A 22,646-nucleotide genomic window follows, 5' to 3' on the forward strand; every position below is an offset into this window, starting at 1 on the left:
CAATTGTTTGGAGGGCAATTTTGACTACAGCTATTAAAGTAAAAACGTACATATCTTTTGCCTCAGCAATTCCAATTCTCGAATTTATCTAACATACACGAGCACAAAGATATCTCTATTTCTAATATAAAGATAGATGGATAGATATTCACTGCTGCATTATTTTGTAGCAAAGAACTAGAAATTGTTCAAATGCCCATCAGTAGGGAACCAGATGAATAAATTACTATACATATATATAATGGATTACTATGCCCTTGTGAAAAAGAACATTGCAAAATCAAAGATATATTGTTAAGAGGTCAGAAGAGTGTATCTGATGTGATCTCAGAATTATGAGAAAGAGGAAGGTATGCCTAAGAACTTGGCAATGGTTATGACATCTGGGGAGGGAACTGTTGAACTGAGAATTGGAGTGAGAGAAAGGTGTACTTTTCACTATTTACTCTTTTATATGATCTATATATTTTTTCCACATACATGTACTTACCTTAAAAAAAACAATTAAAATATGTAATTGATACCGGCTCAAGACAAGGTTGACATGAGGGAAGCCATATTGTAGAAAAGAAACCCTATCGTAACTTTGAATGACCTCTGGCAAACTAACCCAGCTGGATCTGCACCCTCCAGGAGACCTACCTGCTCTGTAGACTTTACGACCCCTGCTTGTGCATTCCAGTGAGATTCACCTTTCTGAAGGCTCAAAAGTCTTCAAACTATAAGAAAGCAAGTACCTCAAAGTTTGGAGGAATGAAGCAGACTGAACACAGGGGAACTGTTTGAATGTGGAGTAGTAAGAGTCTCAGACCTTTCCCTCCTCAAAGCCAGGTTGTTCCTCTCTCTGCCACTCCCACCCCAGCTCAGGAACACATGGCACAGGACAGCCCCTTAGGTCAGACTCTGGGTTACAGGAGCCCCCGTTCCCTCCTTCTCCCTGCACCCCTGCACTCTGAGTTTCCAGAATGGAGGGAAACACGCATATAATCTTCCAGGCAGGGGATTCCGCTTTTGGATAAACTAAAGAGCTCAAGAGAAAAGACCTCCTGAAACTGATATTTGGAGGTTTTCCAACACAGAAACCGCCTGACCACCCACCGTGCAGTCCTCCAGGGCCGGGCTCACTCACATGCAGAGAGCTTCCTGTCAGATTTTAGTGCCTTCCGCTTGGAATGAACGTCCAGGCAAGAAGTACCAGACACCTGAGCAAAGAATCCAAAATGAAAAAAGGAAACCATACTCAACCAAAACAATAACAACCAAAAGGAATTTGAGGGAAACAGAGAGCAATGCAGGAAGCAGAAGATAAAAGATATATTGTATACATAAAACCAGAACAAAATGCTAAAAAAAAAAAAAAAAAGAACAAGAAAGAGTTCTCTTGGAAATTGAAATTAAAGAATTCAGTTGAAGAGTTGTAAAAAAAAATCTAGAAGAGATGAACAATAGAAAAAAGATAAGAAAACTGGGTAATCTATTCAGAAAGTCCATCTAATTATTAGAATTTTCAGAGTCACGCTATTGCATTCCCAATAAAGTAAAACATATGGTTTCTATTGTGCTTGAATTGTCAACATGAATAGTTGACATGAATAGTAATGAATGAGGAAAAACTCTGGATTCTCACATATTTCAATAGAATATAAAGGGAGAAGAAAAAATCTAACAGGAAACATAAATCCTGTTTGGATATGAATACTCATTTTTATTTTGCAGGATTTTTTTCTAAAGACTTTTTCTTAGATGTCTGGAAACAGAAATCCTGATTACAGATTATGGGATTGATATAAATAGTTTATATTTTGATTACTTTTTAGTAATGTGCCAAAACATAGTTACCATCATGTTGAAAAGTAAGCAAATAATGGAAATTATGACACACCTAATGCAGATGAAATCCTCTCTTTTCTTAGATGCAAGTGGGGTTTGTTGTCATTTTACCTTTTGCCCTTTTCATTTTGATCAATTTTTATGGACCCTAATGAGAGCTTAGAAACCCAACCAGCCAAAAATATGGAGTTATGTCACTGGAGATCAAAGTCTCTGGGGGAGGTGGAATGGTCCTGAATTATTAGCTTACTGTTACTGCATAGCAATGCATTAAATAAGATTAAAGAAAGCAAAGCTTACTTGGTAATTTATTTTCTTGACTTGCAACCCACTGTGAAAATAATATCAAAGAAAACTATCTTGCCTTTGTTCTCTTTGTCCAAGTTTAAATTACAAAACTTCTGGTCGAGGCTCTCAGACAACCTCTGCCTTGGTTGGCAAGGCCAGGCACTGGTTTGCTTAGAGGAAAAGCTCAGTTTTCTCTCTGTGTGGCAGCAGGATGCAATGATGGCCCCACTGTAATCCTCATGGATGGCGCACCCTCGGGGGAATCATTAGCTCACATGCTTCATTTGAAAATCTATTTTACCACTTAAAAATCATTTGTACCATCTCAGCTTTTGGCCTTAGCTCTTTATTTCTCAATACGCATGTCAAGATCCCCATGGGGGGACAGTTGGGGAATTTTGAAGCAAATGGAAAATTAATGTGAACTGGTCGTGCTCTAGTGCTGAAGAGCACTGCCCCTTGACACTGTACGGCACAAAACTGGAGTTCTCTGCCCAATGCACATAAACAAGCCAATTAACTATAGCATCAGCCTTTTCGGGCAGAAATCAGCTTTTATTCTGCAAGATCGATCTGCAGGGAGATAGGGGGCATGTGCCCTCAGATCTGTCTACCCGATTCAGGATTTGGGGCAAAATTTAAGAAGTTAGGGAGAACAGGCTGGCACATGCAAACGCTGTTGGGACTGGCTTTCATTGGTGGGCTTCAAGCATTTATGGTAAGGTTTTAAACATTTATGAAAGAGTTCTAAACATTTATGATGGGGTTCTAAACATTTTTGAGGAGGTGGGGAAGGAACTTTAACACTGGATCTTTCAGAACAAGGGACCCTTTGCTTCTCATAAGAGTCTGACTTTCATGTCCCAGTCCTTGGGTTCCATGGGGAGGAAGACCTTTGGTTCTGAGGTTGTTTCAGGTCATCATTTCTTCTTTTGCACATGCCCTAGCTATGTGACTTTGCAGTTTTTCTGAAAGACAATTCTTAATCACTCTGTTGATAAGAGATGGTGTCAATTGAACTGGTCCTGGAGGACCCATGGTTACAATACTACCTCTTGTCCCACTTGATCTCACAGGCTGCTTTCCTGACACTTGGCCCAGGTCTCCCTCATTCCATTGACACTCATCGTCCAAGGCCAGTCCACTCAGTCTGATGGCCTTACATCAGCTCCCCGCACACTGAGTTCTACCACACTTAAGGTTCCCTTGACCATCAGGGTCACACACTCAATGCCTAGGAGGGTCGTGCAGGTGTTCTACGGAGCTTAGTGCAGCAACCATGCCAGCATGATGCTCAAGGCAGCCCACAGTCAGCTCCAGCGAGGGTAGCCATGCTGGCATACAGGCTTACTTTTGCCGGGCCTTTTAATTTAAAAGCAATTGGAAATCAAGACATTTTTGGTGAACTCTCTCAATTTTTAAATGGTAGATTAAATGTTTTAAAAACACTGTGTGGCCAACTGAAACTGAATCCTCAGGCCAAGTTTGGCCTTCATGTTGCCAATTTGCAGTCTTTGTTCTAGGTTTTATAGGAACATCAGAAAAAAGGGGGAGGGTGGTCCATTGTCAAATACATTTGGGAATGGTGCATACTATACTCCTCTTAGATATTTGCATTAGTACCTTACAGTCTTGTGGTATTTAAAACACACACACAACCAAAATCTGTTTGTTTAATTCAGTGTTCTCTAAGTTTATTTAACCATCTCATTCATCTTCACAGAACACATTTTTGTCACTGGTATTTTCCCTAAAACTTGGACCTCAGAGATAGACAGAGCTATAAAATACTCAATTAACTGTCAATTAAAGATCTGTAAGAATTTGGGTCCCAAGAGGAAGATTATGAAAACAATTCAGTATAGAATGAAACAGAAAACAAATAGGTTGTTTATTCCACAAATGTAGCCAACTGGGTGGCAGCACCCACCTCTGTGAGGTCTAGCACCACGACATAGTAGTTTTCTTAGTGATTAAGTATCTTTTAACCTTGGGAAGATTTAGCATTAAAAACAGAAATGTTTAAGAGACTCAAATCCCATAGTATTAATATTTTTGTTTTGATGAGCCCGTACGAAATTGGTATTTTATGTACTTGTAATGTGAAGAAAATTTGGCATAATAAAGTAACAAAATAGTGTGTGATTCTAATTTAAAATGAAGAATTGAATAATTGATTTAGACTTGTAGTTTTAAGTTGAAATCTTATTGTGTATAAATAGCAGTGGAATGTATTTAAGAGAACTTAAGGTTTACCCTGTTTAAATGTTTAAATCATCATATTTATGAGAATTATTACTATTTGGGAAGGTTTTGTTAATCAAATAAAGTACTTTAAAAGGAAAGGAAATAAATTATAAATGCAGTTTTAAATGCTTAAAAGGATTTAATTAAGTTTTAAATGGGATCAAACATTAATCTTTAAAATTGTTAGATGAAATGACATGTCTGGAATTTGCTTCAAAATAATCAGGAGTGAAGGGAATGATGGGAATTTAAATGAAACGAGCACATGGAGGTTTATAATGTTCTTTGCACCGTTTCTGTGTATGTTTAAAATTTTCTATAAGGCAATTAACAATGATTGTTAAAATTTACTAGATCAAAATATAGAATATTTGTAATTTTAAAATGCTAGGTGTTTTACAACAGGCAACAGTGCCTGATGAAGGAATGAATGAATGAATGACATGATACGACATGACAACTCTGTGGAGGTGAGGTATTGTTGTTCCCTTTTCACCGATTAAGACAAAAAACAAAACTAAGGCTGACTAAAATTAAGTTGCCCTTGGTGTCTCGACTATTAGCTCCACGAGGGTGGAGACTGTTGTAAGTAAACGTTACATGTGTGAAACCAGGAGTTTCAAACACATGAGGAAGAGAATGGACTCATGTTCCAACAGAGACATGGCAGAAACTCAGGCCCTTCTCCATGAGACTGTAATCTATTTATAATTCATTTCCAAAACACAATCTTCCCATCTTCTCTGAGGGAGGATACCTGCCTCCAAACAAATAAGAAATGGCTTTAAGATACAGAACGGAATCATGGATTGAATCACAAGCAGGTGGCCCTGAGCAGAAAAACAAAATGTACTCTTTATCTCCTCAGAAACAACTAACTTAAGAAACGGTGCGGGAACACTCATGCCTATTTGCAGCTCATGGCTTATTTTTAGAGGATTAAAAATATTTGCAAGTCAAAGCAGAAACTGCTCTTTCGCTGCCTTATAACTTTCTTCAACTCTACTGTAGTGTGTTCAATAAGAAGCAGGGAAGACAGAGTGATGGCCTTAGGGGATGTTAGGAAAAAAACGTTCTCCTTTCCAGTTTGAGCAGAATTCAAGAGAGTCTATCACGGCAAGTGGCTGGAGGGCTGAGGGCATGGAGGGAGAAAGCAATGATACAGAAAAAAAGCTCTTACTTTTACCATCACAAAAAGTTCACGTCGATTTGAAACCTTTATTAAGAGCCTCTCACACCTGATAAGTGATCCCTTCACACAGTATAAGCAACACGTCTGAGAATTCTTAAATGTTTACCCAGCGGTGGAGGTAAGTGAGGGGTGGTGGTGGCAGGGGACAGGAGAGAAGTTATTAAATATAACAAAGTGAAGAAGTGTCAGCATGCAATAGCAATCTGAACTAACAGAACAGAGAATGTTTTTAAAAAAAGATCTTCATAGATATGGAAATTTAATTTGTTAATAGAGATGGCATTTCAAATCAATGGCAAAGAAAAATGATTCAGTATATGACACTTGCAGGAAGTGAACCGAGAGGCGGCTTAGGTGAGCTTTAGCTCTCCTACCACCTCAGATTCTCCATCAGATCCTCCCGTTCTTGAATACAGATTCTTCAAATTTTCTTAAATTAATGTAAAGTGCCATGCAAACACAGAGGCTCATGCCTTTTCTAGTAATATTACTATCCCAAGACCCACCCATATAGGAATTCTGGAGTCACTCTTGGGTAGTGTTTATTTGTATATTCATAGAAAAAGGTATGGGAGAACGCAGATGCAACTAGTAGATAACAACTGGGGTGGGGGGGTGGTTCAAAATTGGCAGTAGTGACGGGGGTATATGGTAGAGGCTGTTAGTTACCCCCCTCACACACACACACACCTGTTCCTTCTTTCTTCTTTAGCAGTGGTTCTCAGCCTTGACTTGCATCAAAATCACCACAGAGTATTTTTTGAAATGCAGAAGCCCAGGCCTTGCCCCCATAGATTCTGATTTAACTGGGAATCTTGGGAGAGGGCATGGTTTTTTGTCTGTTTGTTTTTAAGTTTCCCAGGTGATTCTGTGGTATGCCCAGATTTGAAAACCACTATTCTATAACATAAAAGTTTTAGCTTTGCACATTGCTATCCAACTGATGTATTTCCCAGTCTCCCTTCTAGTCAGGTTTGGCCACGTGTCTGAGTTATGGTCATGGGCTCTGGGCAAAAGTGAGAAATACAACTTCGAGGTTGTGCCCTTAAAAGGAAAGAAGCGTGCTCTCCTCCCCTTCTTTCTTTCCTTCTTCTTGCTGGTTGGAATACGGACATGGTGGTGTAAATGGGAAAAGCCATCTTAGACCAAGATGGAAGCCAGGAACTGAGAATGGCAGAGCCACAAGAGAGGAGGAACCTGGGCCCCCATCACTGCATGGTCCCTGTGAGCCCTGGATTGCTTACGTGTAGACTATGATGTGAGAGAAATAAGATTCTACCTTCTGAAAGCCACTGTTGTTTTGACTTTTGTTACAGCAACCTAATATTTATACAACCTAATGTTATACAATGTTTCTAATGTTTACATAATTAATTTGTTTCCTTTCTCACCTCATATGTTTCTGTATTGCTTGAATGTCTTATAACATGTATAATTACTTTAAAATTAAAAATAGATGGATAGATAGATACAGATGATAGATAGATGATAGAGAGAGAGAGAGAAGAAAGTGCATGGTTAGGGATAGAATAACAATTTCAAGACTTCAGATTTTGGTTTTCTGATATCTCAAAATATTTCAAATTATTTATACCTTCACATAAAACAAATTCACAAATATTTATTGAGGACTGGTCATGTGAAAGAAACCAAGGTGATATGAATAATATCATTGTTTTGAAAAGTACTATATTTACTTAATTTACTTATGAATAACAAATTAATTTCAACAGAACAATACCATCCGTACTTTTCAAGTAATATTTTTAATCTGAATTTCATTGGTTTGAAGTTTTAGTTTTGTTTGTTTTTAACTTGGTAAAATTTGTTTTTCTTTATAGTTGTATACAAGCTGTAAGGCAAAAGAATTTAAAGAGAGTTTTGTATTTGTACATTTTTCAGTATCTTTAATGTAGAATTTCTATTTATATTTATCCATGATAAAATAATTTAAGCCCCATCCATCCAGGGAGTTGTGAGAATTTTATTCCTTTAGAAGTTATTGGTACATGACACAAGTTTGAGAAACTCTGCTTTTGAGGAAGATTCTCCCAAATCAAACAACCAAATGGGGTCTTGGAATAAGCACTGACTCAGGGTCAAATGAGGTTAGGGTCTTGACTTTCCCACTAAATGCCTGTGTGACCTTAAGTAAGTCCCTTTCCCTCTGGGCTTCAGTGTCTTTACTGGCAAGTGAGAGTGTTGGACCCCATGACGTCTACAGATCATTCCAGCCCTGACCTTCTGAGATTCTGGGTTTTAACAATAGTGGGTGGATTCCAAAACATTTGTGGAAAAAAAAGCTCCATGTGTCACACCGCCCCCTTCTGGACCTTTGTAGGATTCACATGGATGAGATTATTAAAAACCCATAAGCCTACATGAACATGCTGGAATATTATAGCCCAATTCCTTTCCCTCCTCACAAACAAGTTAGAAAGCTAGATTTGGACATTTTCTAACATAAGTATTAGAAGACAGCCCAGGAAAGAAGAAAGGGTAAAGGGCATCAAGGAGTGGGTGCTGACTTAGGGGTGGGGCTGGACTCAAGATTATCTCCATCTATTCCCCTAATATAATAAATATTATTGGCTGCCTTTTATCAAGTGCCTACTATTGCCAGGAACCAATTTTTTTGAATCCTCCCGACAACTCTTCCAGCCAGGCCTAGAATATCGTGTCCTGAGTGGCTCCTGCTTATTCCCGCAATTTTGTCCTTTTTCCTCTCTAAGTCTTCCGCATCCTGTGAAGATGGCTCCTTTCCCATTTCCCTCGAGAAGCATTCTTTGACTACTCCTGACCACACTGCTACTATTCTGTGGCACTTGAGATCTGTATCCCATAATCTGGTCACTGACTTCATATTTTTTCTATTTCATTTGTGTGAGTCAAGCCTCCTCAGAAGCTCTCCTTGAGAGCAGGTCCATGTATGGGGCATCATGTCCATTCCCCTACATTCCCCCATCACCTAGAATAGGGCTGCTCACATCGGACTCAACAACTCACAAGGGGACTTTGTCTTTACCCACGTCCTCCACCTGGTTCCTCTTTAGGGGAAATTACCTGTACTCTGGGTAGTAATCTCTCATATTTACCCTAAAGTAGAAAAACCTGTGATTTTCTTCTCCAGACTTGTTCCTCTCACATCTTGATAAATGGCAACATATCTTTCCAGCTGAAACCTAAAACCTTGACTCCTCATTTTTTTGGGGAGGGGGAGGTGAGGAAGATTGGCCCTGAGCCAACATCTGTTGCCAAGTCTCCTCTTTTTGCTTGAGGAAGATTGTCCCTGAGCTAACATCTGTGCCAATCTTCCTCTACTTTATATATGGGACGCTTCCACAGCATGGCTTGATGAGCGGCGCATAGGTCCAGGCGAACCCGCCAATCCGAGAACCCCAGGGCCACTGAAGCACAGTGCATGAACTTAACCACTACGCCACCAGGCCAGCCCCTTGACTCCTCTTTTTCATCTTATATCTCATGTTCAATCTGTCAGCAAATCCTATTGGCTCTGCTTTCAACATATATCCAGAACACGACCTCTTTATCCCATTATTATCCAATCACAATCATCCCATTGAGTCCAAGCCACCATCAGGTTTTGATTGGATTATAGTTACAGTCTCTAGAGCTGATTTCAGAGCTTCTGTCCTTACCTGCCCCGCCCCACCCCCAACATAGCCTGTTTCAAACAGAGGGAGATCCTTCTAAAACGTGTCAGATCATGTCACTTCTCTACTCAAAACTCTTTGATGACTTCCCATCTCATTCAGAGTAAAAGCCAAAACCCTTAAAATGGTCTTCAAGGCTCTGCCCAATGTGGTCCCCTTCATCTTTGATGTCATCTCCTCCAATCTCCCTCTCACTCACTCCACTCCAGCCACACTGGTCTCCTCACTCTTCCTTGAGGGCACTAGGCCTGCTTCCACCTTCTGCAAACTCCTATTGATCCCTTAAGGATCATTTTAAGCTGTTACCTCTTTCAGGAAGCTTCCCCACCCAACTAACATAAATCAGGTGGAGTTCTCTTTTGTACTTCCAACATCTGTGGCTAGCACTGTGATTTTCTCCACCTCTTGATACAATTATGACTTCTATGTCAGACTGCCTCTCATCAGATTGTAAGCTCCTTAATGGAAATGATCATGTTTGATCTATTTAGACTATATTCCCAGGAGCTACAGTAATCAAGACAGTGTGTAAGGATAGACCAATAGATCAAAATAGTCCGGAAATTGACCTACACATATATGGTCAACTGATTTTCCATAAGGCACTAAGCCAATTCAGTGGAGAAAGGGAAGTGTTTTTTTAACAAATGGTGCTGGATTAACTGGATATCTGTGTGAATAAAAGCTGAACCTCGAACTTCATCTCACACCATACACAAAAATTAATTTGAAATGGATCATTAACTTACACATAAAACCTAGGACTGTAAAGTTTCTAGAAGTATACATAGGAAAATATCTCCAGGACCTTGAAGTAGATCAAGTTTTTGTACTGGATACAAAAAAGCAAAAACCATAAAAAGGAAAAAAAATTGATGTTGGACTACATCAGAATTAAAAATTTCTGGGTATCAAAAGATACCATTCAGAAAACCAATAAACAAATCACTGACTAGATTATATACTCAGGGCCATAAATAGTATCTGGCACATAATAAGTGCTCAATCAAATATTCATTGAACAAATGTATAAAAGACCTGGCTCTTTTCCACCACAACATCCAGCTATTCTAATGAGTACAACCAGCAGAGATGTCAACATTCTGTGACTGTTGAGTAGGCAGCGCTAGTTGAAAGGAAATCTATTGTATTGAAAGAAGGAAAGGTATCAAGGATTGTTAGTAGAAATAAAAAGTGATAAGTCAGCAAACTCAGGAGACTGTTTACCTGTCACCAGGAGCTGTAGAGAATCAGACAAAATAAGGAGTAGGTAACTGCAAAACATTCACATAAGTAGATTAGCTAAAAACACAGTGGGAATTTCACCAAGTGGAGCAGAAGGCATATACCTAATTCTCAGTTGCCCCAGTAATGTCAATGATTTTATAATGAGAAAAATACACGTGTCGATGCTGTAACTAGCAAATGAAGGTGAAGCTGTAAGTGGTCTACCTAGATCTTAAGAGGAGTTGAGAGGAGTTTTGTCACAAAGGATGGAGTCAGGAAGGGAAAAAGTTTAGTTAGGTAAAAAAGATTAAACTGATCCTGCACACTTGAGACTGCTTCTGTGGCTGGCATAGACCCAGACTGACCGGACATTCTGGTTTGCCTAAGCCTGTCCAAGCGTTTCCGACTGTCCAAGCGTTTCCCAATGTAATTATTATTAGCTCCCTTTTTACTCTCAGATGTGTCCTTGTCTGGATGATATATAATGTATCATCCTACTTATATGTGTTGTTTCTTCTTCTTACCTTGGACAGTCAGTGAGGATAAATAATCACGTAGTTGCATATCCATTGTGCTATTTGTTTTACCCGTAAGCCTCACTCCCTGGAAGGAACCTCAGGCCAAGAAAGAGCGAGTGCTCATGCTTCTGATGACGGTTTAAGATTGGGTTGAGCAACTGTACAACCTGCTGTTTTGATTACTTCCCTGCTCCTGGCTGTAACCAGGTGAGGTGGGCAGTGGGAATCTTCAATGTAATTATTTTGAATTAACATAGTCCTATTTTACTCCTAAAACCACCAATTATATTTTACCCAATATTCTCTTTTAAAGACATGGAAACTGAGGTATGGAATGATCCAGTTAAAAGATTTGTCTGGGACAATTCAGGGTGAAAAATCTAGATGAGGGGCGGGCCCAGTGGTGTAGTGGTTAAGTTTGCATGCTCCGCTTTGGCGGCCCAAGGTTTGCAGGTTCTGATCGGGAGCGCCCACTAATGCACCGCTTGTCAAGCCATGCTGTGGCAGCGTCCCATATAAAGTAGAAGAAGATGGGCACGGATGTTAGCCCAGGGCCAATCTTCCTCAGCAAAAAGAGGAGGAGTGGCAATGGATGGTAGCTCAGGGCTAATCTTCCTCAACAACAACAACAACAAAAATCTAGATGAGATTTCTATTTACAACCAATTTATTTTTGGTTCACCATCATTCATTCATTTAACAAACATTTATTAAACACCTATTACATGCCATCAGCTCCCTCTCCCAATGATGAGTTTTTTGAGGACTCAATGTCCTGGACACTCACTGTCTGTGCAAGACTTAAAATAGGCGATCTGCTGCTGAGATAAGAACATCAGGTACCAATGTTCAATGTTTGAAGCACGTTCTACTAAGAAAATCGACTAGAAGGGACCCGCAGGTCTAGAGTAAGACAAATCTTAATTGTCCAAGTGAATTGTACTTCAGGGGTCCAGGCAATGCAAGTGGGTTATAGAACACTTTGGTTGGGGGCGGGGTATGGGGGAGGTTCTTGTATTCAGTGATAGAAATAAACATTCAACCTTTCTCCTGTATCTTTCTAATCTAAAATTTTTTTAAGCCTCAAAAAGAATCTTTCATGATGCTGCTCTTTTACATGATAAAACCAACTAGGAACAGTCTTTAATTAGTGTTTTGAATGGCTCATACATTTACACCAGAAACATCACCTTCGGTGCCTTTGATTCCTGAGCCCATTGATCTGCCACACTTTGAAATCTCAAGCAGGAATTCATTCAGATTGACCTAATTTGAAAGAAAAGCAACTGCTTTCCTGCTCTGTGAATTATCCATCCAGGGGGCTCCCCTCTGTTCTGGTAACCTCCAGAGTGGAGTTGGTTTTTCAAAGGTAGAAAACAGCTCTTTGCCACGGTTAATCACTTAACAAAATGAGACAAACATGTATAAGACGAGAGTTGTTGCTTCTTAATGACTCAAGCTATAAAATAAATAAATAAATACATATGCACATAAACGGCTGCTACTAAAAAGATGCCTAGGTAGCTAGGTAGCATGGAAAATGGGAAATCTAAAATTTTATTGAAATTTACTGGATAATCTCAATTAGCTAACTATTCTGGTCTTTGTTTAATAATAATTATTATATCAAAAATAATAGCTAGCTCGTATATAGTACATACCATGTGGTAGGTACTCTTCTAGGTGCTTTATGTGTATGAACCATTTAAACCTTAGAAGAATTTTGGGAGGGAGGTACTAATACGTCAGTTTTACAGAAGAGACAGCTTTAGTCAGCACAGCAAAGTCAGGCAACTCCACCCAGCTGGGATTCAAGCCCAGGCAGGGAGGATCCAGTCTTGGGGTTCTAACCACTACAGCGTGCTGTATAGTTATTTCCAGAGTGTTTTTACAACAACAAAGTAATTCTTTCTTATGTCCAGGATTTAAGGAAAGGAAAGTTGAACACTGTTATATGCATCTTGTCTGGTACAAAGCAGGCTTTCAGTAAATGTCATGGGTGAATGAATGAGTAAATAAAAGTGGAATATCACTGGTTTTCTCTCAGATGCCTCAATCTATCACCAATAGTTTCCTTCTCCCTCTTCTCACTGCCCACCTCCCACCTCACCAACTTGGTTAATGATAAATTTATCCTATCCTCCCTCTGCTCAGTCCTAACCAACAGGCTTGTACTTCTCATCCTTTAGTGATTGGACATCCTGCTCAGAATACACAAAGGGAGCTGACAGTCCAGTGGGGAAGTGGGACACAAGGCGAGGACCCCAGAATAAGCACCAGTGTAGAGCCATGGACACTGAGAAGAGGCAAGGATTGTGTTCCTTCGGGGAGCATAGGGACTTCTAAGACTGAAACTCTCTTGCCTCAGACTCCAAGATCTGCACCAGCCATAGGATGCTTGACTCAGTCATTCAACATTTATTGAGCATCTACTATATGCCAACACTGTGCAAGGCATCAGATACATAAGACATTGAATTGAGAAAGACACTCTCTTCCTACTTTTCACTATGATTATTACCTCTCCCCCAACATCACCACAACTCATGTAACCTTATTCTCTTAATCTCTTCGTTATTCATCTCCACTTCTTATTGAGACTTTCTCGGGGAGTTCATTTATTATCTTCATGAAGATCATTATTCGTTCACTTATATATTAAGTGAGCACCTATTATGTGACAGATACTGTTCTGGGTGCAGAGGATATGATAATGAGCAAAGCAGAAAGCATTTCTGGACACAAAGGACTTATAATAATCCCCAAGTCTCTTGATAACTTGCTATTCTTTCTTCTCTTAGCTTCTTTAAAATACATAAGATTCTATAAAGTAATAATTATAACAATATGTTGTCGTATATTTAACATATACAGATGTAATATGTATAACAGTAATACCACAACAAAGGGGAGGAGGGAATGGAGCTGTAAGGAGTAAAGTTTCTAAATATCACTGGAATTAAGTTAGTATAATCTAAACTAGGTTCTGATACAGACGTTAGCTCAGCTGCAATCTTCCTCAAGCAAAAAGAGGAAGATTGGCAACAGGTTAGCTCAGGGCCAATCTTCCTCATCTGAAAAAAGAAAGAAAGGGCCGGCCCTGTGGCTTAGCGGTTAAGTGCGCGTGCTCCGCTGCTGGCAGCCCGGGGTTCAGATCGCGGGCATGCACCGACACACTGCTTCTCCGGCCATGCTGAGGCCGCGTCCCACATACAGCAACTAGAAGGATGTGCAGCTATGACATACAACTATCTACTGGGGCTTTGGGGGGAAAATAAATAAATAAATAAAATCTTAAAAAAAAATAAAAATAAAAAAACAATAAAAAAAGAAAGAAAAGTGTAATGTGAGCCCTAGAGCAACCACTCAGAAAGTAAGTAGAAATACATAGTCAAAAAATAATTAAAGGGCTATCCACATGCAAAAGAATGAAAATAGATCCCTATCTCACACCATAAACAAAAGTTAACTCAAAATGCATCAAAGATCCAAGTGTAAGAGCTAAAACTATAAAACTATTAGACAAAAATATAGGCACAAATTTTCATGACCTTGGATTATGCAATGATTTCTTAGATGTGACACTAAACGTACAAGCAACAAAAGAGAATATAGATAAACTGGACATCATCAAATTAAAAACTTATGCTTCAAAGGCTACCATCAAGGTGAAAAACTGAGACCTATCCCTCTAAGAACAGGAACCAGACAAGGATGCCCACTGTCACCACTCCTATTTAACATAGTACTGGAAGTCCTAGCCAGAGCAATCAGGCAACAGAAAGAAATAAAAGGGATCCACATTGGAAAGGAAGAAGTGAAACTGTCACTATTTGCAGATGACATGATTTTATATATAGAAAACCCTAAAGAATCCACCAGAAAACTTTTAGAAGTAATAAACGAATATAGAAAAGTTGCAGGATACAAAATCAACGTAAAAAAATCAGTTGCATTTCTATACACTAACAACGAAGTAGCAGAAAGAGAAATTAAGAATACCATCACATTTACAATTGCAACAGAAAGAATAAAATACCTAGGAATAAACTTAACCAAAAAGGTGAAAGAGCTGTACACGGAAAACTATAAAACATTGCTGAAAGAAATTGAAGAAGACACAAAGAAATGGAAAGATATTCTGTGCTCTTGGATTGGAAGAATTAACATAGTTAAGATGTCCATACTTCCTAAAGCCATCTATAGATTCAATGCAATCCCTATCAAAGTTCCAACAACATTTTTCACAGAAATAGAGCAAAGAATCCTAAAATTTATATGAAACAACAAAAGGCCCCGAATAGGTAAGGGAATCCTGAGAAAAAAGAACAAAGCTGGAGGTATCACACTCTCTGATTTCAAAATATACTACAAAGCTATAGTAACCAAAACAGCATGGTACTGGCACAAAAACAGACACACAGATCAATGGAATAGAATCGAAAGCCCAGAAATAAACCCACACATCTATGGACAGCTAATCTTTGACAAAGGAGCCAAGAACATACAATGGAGAAAAGAAAGTCTCTTCAACAAATGGTGTTGGGAAAGCTGGACAGCCACATGCAAAAAAATGAAAGTAGACCCTTACCTTACACCATACACAAAAATTAACTCCAAATGGATTAAAGACTTGAATGTAAGTCCTGAAACTATGAAACTTCTAGAAGAAAACTTAGGCAGTACACTCTTCGACATCGGTCTTAGCAACATCTTTTCAAGCACCATGTCTGACCGGGCAAGAGAAACAATAGAAAAAATAAACAAATGGGACTACATCAAACTAAAAAGCTTCTGCACAACAAAGGAATCCATCAACAAAACGAAAAGACAACCTAAGAATTGGGAGAAGATATTTGCAAACCATACATCTGATAAGGGCTTAATCTCCAAAATATATAACGAACTCATGCATCTCAACAACAAAAAAACTACCAACCCAATTAAAAAATGGGCAAAAGACCTGAGCAGACATTTCTCCAAAGAAGATATACAGATGGCCAACAGACACATGAGAAGATGTTCAACATCATACTATCAGGGAAATGAAAATTAAAACTGCTATGAGATATCACCTCACGCCCATCAGAATGGCTATAATTAACAAGACGGGAAACAACTTATGTTGGAGAGGATGTGGAGAGAAGGGAACTCTCATACACTGCTGGTGGGAGTGCAAACTGGTGCAGCCACTATGGAAAACAGTATGGAGATTCCTCAAAAAATCAAGGATAGAACTACCATATGATCCAGCTATTCCACTGCTGGGTATTTATCCAAAGAACTTGAAAACACCAATGCATAAAGATACATGCACCCCTGTGTTCATTGCAGCGCTATTCACAATAGCTAAGACTTGGAAGCAACCTAAGTGCCCATCAAGGGACAAATGGATAAAGAAGATGTGGTATATATACACAATGGAATACTACTCAGCCATAAGAAACGATGAAATCCAGCCATTTGTGACAACATGGATGGACATTGAGGGCATTATGCAAAGTGAAATAAGTCAGAGGGAGAAGGTCAAATACCGTATGATTTCCTTCATTAAGTAGTAGATAATAACAACAATAAACAAACACATAGAGACAGAGATTGGATTGGTGGTTACCAGAGGGGAAGGGGGGAGGGAGGAGGGTGAAAGGGATAATTCGGCACATGTGTGTGGTGACGGGTTGTAATTAGTATTTGGGTGGTGAATATGATGTAATCTATGCAGAAATAGAAGTATAATGATGTACACCTGAAATTTATACAATGTTATAAACCAATGTTATTGCAATAAACAAAAAATTAAAAAAAAAAAAAGAAAGTGAAAAGACAATCTACAGAGTGTGAAAAAATTTTGCAAATCATGTGTCTAATAAGGGACTTGTATGTAGCTAGAATCTGTAAATAGCACAACTCAATAATAAAAAGATAAATAACCCAATTAAAAAATGGGCAAAGGATATGAATAGACATTTCTCTAAAGAAGATATGCAAATGGCCAATAAGCATATGAAAAGATGCTCAACATCACTAGCTATCAGGGAATGCAAAACTACGATGAGATATGACTTCATACCCACTAGGATGGCTAGAATCAAAAAGACAACTAATAACAAGTGTTGGAGAAATTGGAACCCTTTGTTAGTTTTTTAAACAGTTTAAAATACAGAGTTATCATATAACCCAGCAATTCCATTCCTAGGTATATACCCAAGAGAAATGAAAACATATGTCCACACAAAAACTTTTATATGAATGTTCATAGCAGCATTATTTATAATAGCTAAAAAGTGGAAACAACTCCAATATCTATCAAGTAGTGGATAAATAAAATGTATTATGCCCATACAACAGAATATTATTCATCAATAAAAAGAAGTGAATTACTGATATATATGCTACAAATGGACAAACGTTGAAAACATTATGCTAAGTGAAAGAAACCAGTCACAAAGTACTATATATTGTATGATTCCCTTTACATAAAATGTTCAGAATAGGCAAATATATAGAAACAGAGAGTAGATTAGTGGTTGACTAGGGTTTTGGGGGAGGAATTGGGAATGCTGGCTAAGCAGAGCAGCAATTGTTTTTAGGGTAATGAAAATATTCTAAAATTGATTGTGCTGATGTACGCACAACTCTGTGACTATACTAAAAGCCATTGAATTGCATACTTTGAGTAAATTTTATGATATTTGAATTATATCTCAATAAAGCTGTTAAAATACATTTAAAATAATTAAAGGAATTAAAATGCTACACTAGAAAATATTCATGCAAACTACCCAGCCAGCTGCCTCTAAATCTTTTCCAGCCAGCTGCCTCTAAATCTTTTCCTACTACCTTGATCATGTTTTTGGATTAAATATAACCTTCTGATTCCAGACTATTCATGATCCTTTTCTGCCATTCACATCTCTACTCACATCTTCCACTCCAGCTCGCATCCCTTTCAGACTTTTATTTAGATCTTGCCTACTGGTCTTTGCCCAAACTGTCCAAAATGACTAGAACAAAGAATTACAGAATCGTGGAATGTTAGAAATGGAAGACACCTCAGTGCTCCTCTCCTCCCACCTCTTCACTTTATGGATTAGGAGACAAAGGCCCAGAGAGGTTACATGACTTGTCCGTGGTTCCCAAAATGATTTGTCCTTGTTCACCTCGTCCAAAAAGCCTTCATTGATTAAGTGCCAACATTTCCTTCCCTTTCTGCCCAGTCTCTAACAACTTTCTTTATTGCACTACAGAAAGGTATCAAATGCATTGAACTCAAGACATCGTTCACATTTAACCTTGAGTCTTGCATCCCAGAGGGTATAAAGCAGCCCTTTTATGGCCATGACCACTATATCTGATGTCTCAGCTGCTGCAGCTTTCCCTTCTTCTGTTGTCACGAGCAACAATTCAAAATTCATAGGAGGCTGGCTTCGGACCAGCCAGGAGCAAACACAGGGCCAAACTCCCTGCCTGGTTTCCATAAAGGACATTCCCTCCACTCACCTCACAGGAGACCATTCCTAAGGTCTTCAGAAGAGAGCAATCAGTCCATAGAAAATACAGCAACTCTACATTTTCAAATGGTCTCAGGAAAGAAAATGGTAACAAATTTTATTTACATTTTTGGGGTGGGGATGGGGGTGAGGAAGACTGGCCCTGAGCTAACATCTATTGCCAATCCTCCTCCTTTTTTTTCCCTTTGTTCTCTCCAAAGCCCCAGCAGATAGCTGTATGTTATTGTCGGGGGAAGAGGGAGAATCTCCCTCTGCCCTTTCCCTTAAGGTTCTTATGGCTGGCCAAATAATTAACAAGACAGGTTAGCAGGAGAAAATAATACCAAGTTTAATAACATGTATACATGGGAGAAACTCAGAAATGAGCGACTCGTCCCTCTGTCTAAGCTGCTTGCTTAAGTATTGCAGCTAAAGGCGAGGAGCGTGTTGGGGGTGGGTAGTGGCCTGGGACTTCAGAGGGCAGGAGGACAATTCTTTTCGGGGTCATCTATAGATAATGTGGTCAGGGGGAGACAGAGTTTTTGATAAAAGAGGCTTGGTGCCTTTGCTATTGTAATCTCTATCCTACATTATCTTTACAGCCATCATGATAGAAGATCTGTTCCAGGAAGGAGCCACCATGTCAAATTCTTTAGGCAGTTAGTGGGGGAGGTCAAATGTCCTTCAGAGAAAACAATCAAGGTAAAGAGATATATTTCAGGGTGGCCAAATCTTGATCTCCCACGTTATAGTTGCACATCCTGCTTGTTGCTGTATGTGGGTCGCAGCCTCAGCATGGGGGGACAAGCGGTGCATCTGTGTGCGCCCAGGATCCGAACCCCGGTCGCCAGTAGCAGAGCACGCGCACTTAACCGCTAAGCCACGGGTCGGCCCCCTGTAGTTACCTTTATTTACACGTTTATACCTACAGGTATACCAGGATCAAAGATTACTTTGCTTTTTTTAGTCAAATAAATATTCATCTTGATGGGAAACAGAAAAACCTCTAGGGAGGCAGGAAATTCATAAATCATGTAGGTACAAGCAGTCATTCTGGACTTTACGTGAAGAGAAAATACATCAAAACCAAACTGGCCTTCCCTCTGAAGGGAGCCTAGTATATAATGACGTACACCATTAAAGAACGTGAGTTATGACGTCAAAGTTCACGTAGGGCTGCCCCGCTCCGAAAAACAAAATAAACTGCTCTCTAAAGGAGAGGGAGGACATTCCCGTGTCTGGCTGTGCCTTTACCGCTGCGAGAACTGCTGGGCACAGGCGTCTGCACAGAGGACCTTCACGACCGAGGAAGAGAAAGGCAAATGTAATTAGAGACACTCTTCCCAGAGTGGGAACGGATTTGGGGCTGATTGAAGAAGAAGTGATTACACGTTGCTGGAGAGGCAGTTTAAGTGCTGCCGGCCAGGGAGCCAGGAGGCTTTCGGAGCCGGTCTGAGAATTACACACTGTTCCATGGTGCTTGCTAATTGACCTGGTATTTCTGGCTGAAAAAATTTCCCCAAGGAGGCAGGAGAAAGTAGATAATGAAGATCTCTGATCTCACAGGGCAGCTCAAGAGCAATGCCTGAGCTCTAGAGACTAGATATTATTTAAATACGTACAACTGTGAAAAGGTCACAGACTGAACATGAAAAGACTCACAAGTATGCATCAAGAAGGTTTCTGCTGTGATTCTCAGCCCACACTCCGCACCACCCTGCCCGGTCTGTGTTAGTTTGAATTTTATGAATTATTTATCACTGTAAAGAAAGAGGTATGTAGGGGAACCACAATGAGGTCCATGAAATGGGCACACTTCTGAGATAATAGTCACTATTCATTTAAGGAAGATCTATGCACGTATAAGGAAAGATATCTGCAAAGTGCAGGAAAAGTTCTGGATGCAGGAGTACACAATTGTTGACAGGGAGGAGGGAAGTGAAATTGCGGTGGAGGTGGAGAATTCAAGAAATATACCCTGGATGCTCCTGTGGGTGCTTTTGTTGTTGTTGTTGTTATTTTGACTGTTTGTAATTACAACAGAGATTTTCTTGGCTTAAGGACTAAAAATATACCTTTATCTCCACCAATGTCTGGGGAATATGGCCTGTCTCTGATGACCACGAGTGTAAAAGTGACCCATCCCAGATAAAATAAACTGGCCCACCTTCCTGAGATGGTTTAGTCCAGCAATCCAAAGCTGAGATCTTCCAAAGTTTTGAATCCAGCAACAGGATGACTTAGAAAGAAATGAAATCTGGCACCATATGTCAGGTGGTTGAAATGGTGACATAGTTACCAATTGACTATAGAATACACCCCCAAGCAGAAGCGGATGCTCAAATATTGGTGATGAGAAACAATAAATGACACTTACGGGCGCCTGTGTCCTATCCTGGGCCTGGAAGAACATGGAGAGGGAGCTAAGCTCTAATTGAGAATATATTTAGTATGCACTCTAAATTTGTTTTTGTTTGTTTCTTTTGAAGTCAGGGCTTTAGGAATCCTGAAGAAAATAGTGTGATGAACACTAGGCCCAGGATCATGGGGAAAATTCTCTTCCCAACTGAGTCCTTGATGCTTCAGAATATTCAGGAAATCCCAGAGATATATTTAGCTGCTGCCTAGGGCCTTGTTCCCAGACAGATTTGGGGGCTGGTAGTGGATTAATTATGCATGACGTTGGGATAAAGCCGTGTTTCCATCAGGCTGCACCTTCTCCTTTTGTTTCTGAGCCACAGTCCCAGAGTGAGTAAGGGGACCAGGTTACCTTTGCATGGAGGAGCCACTAACCAGGGAGAGGACGAGAGATGGGAGAAAAGAAGGGGGGCCCTGCTGAGCCCTCCTATCCTGAGCCAAGGTTGTGTCAGGAGCTTCAGGACAGAGCTGTGCTGAAACGGTGGTTATGTCAGAGGCTGAATCTGGCCTGAGGATTTTATAGTCTGTGAGGGATTTATTTGGGGCCCTCAGATGAGGGCATTTTAAAATACCAATTGGATCCTGGACTAAGTGCAAAGGATGGAGGGACTCTGCAGGGGAAACAGATGTTAGAGGCATGCCTGCCTGGGAGGGGGCGTCTGCCAAGTGTCAGGAATGATGAGAAGTAGAAATCTAAAAGCGGTGCACAGCCACTACCCTGTCAGCCAAGTCAGAAATCTAGGCGCCATCCTAGGCTTCTCTCTTCCCCTCACCCAGTCCTGTGATCCTCCCGCTTCAGTATCCCCCCAATCCTTTTACCCATCAGCCTGGTCGCCAACTCTCCTGGGCAGGGTTGGATCCCACAATAGGTAGAGATGCACACGCTTTAGGCTCCAGCAAATCAAGGGCACCAAAGAGAGGAGGCAATAAAAGTCTTAAAATATTTTGATATTTGATATATTTTTTCAATTCATCTAAAAATCATCATAAAAAAAATCAGAACTTGGGTCTTATTAGGCTTATTTTATGGTTGGCTCTGCTTAAATTCTGCATTGCATGTGGAGGATGATGAGGGGTGATGGCCTCTAAAGGTTTTAACCCCACCCTGGACCTGGTTGGCTGAAACAGCCTCTTAACAGGCCTTCCTACTTCCTGTCTTACCCAGTTCAACTTTCTTCTCCAGGAAATCACCTGCAGGATCTTTCTAAAATGCAGAGATTACTGCCCTGCTTAAAATCCTTCGTTAACATGACTATAGGATAAAATTCAATCTCCATTGCGTGGTCTAGAAAGCTCTGTAAGATCTGGTTCTTGATTTTGTTTCTAGCCTCCTTTCTCATCTCCCCTGCTCCCACTTGCCCCCTTCCATATACTCTGATGGGGTTCAGGACTTGATACCTTAAAATATGGTACCTTGGTATTTTGAATATTTTAAGCAGGAGGGCCACTCTGACTTCCTTCCGCCCTCACCCTTCTTCCCTGAAACAGGTCATAAAACCCTCATGTAAGAGATGCCTTCCCTATACCTGGAGGAAAGGAGCATCCTTAGCTCTGAAGGCAAAAGGACACCAAGAAGAATCCTAACAACAGGCCTTGCTAACTTTCCCCCAGTTTGTTACACTGACCTCACTCTCCTTAACCTATCGTATTCCTCCACGACTGTCCACTCTTCATCAAATCTAGCATGTAATACTCAGGTTAACTGTTTCTTTGGGTCTTCATTTCCTTATGAAGGCTCCCATGTCACATAAAACTTACATTA

This window comes from Diceros bicornis, chromosome 20 (genome assembly GCF_020826845.1).
Source record: "Diceros bicornis minor isolate mBicDic1 chromosome 20, mDicBic1.mat.cur, whole genome shotgun sequence".
Lineage (NCBI taxonomy): Eukaryota > Metazoa > Chordata > Mammalia > Perissodactyla > Rhinocerotidae > Diceros > Diceros bicornis.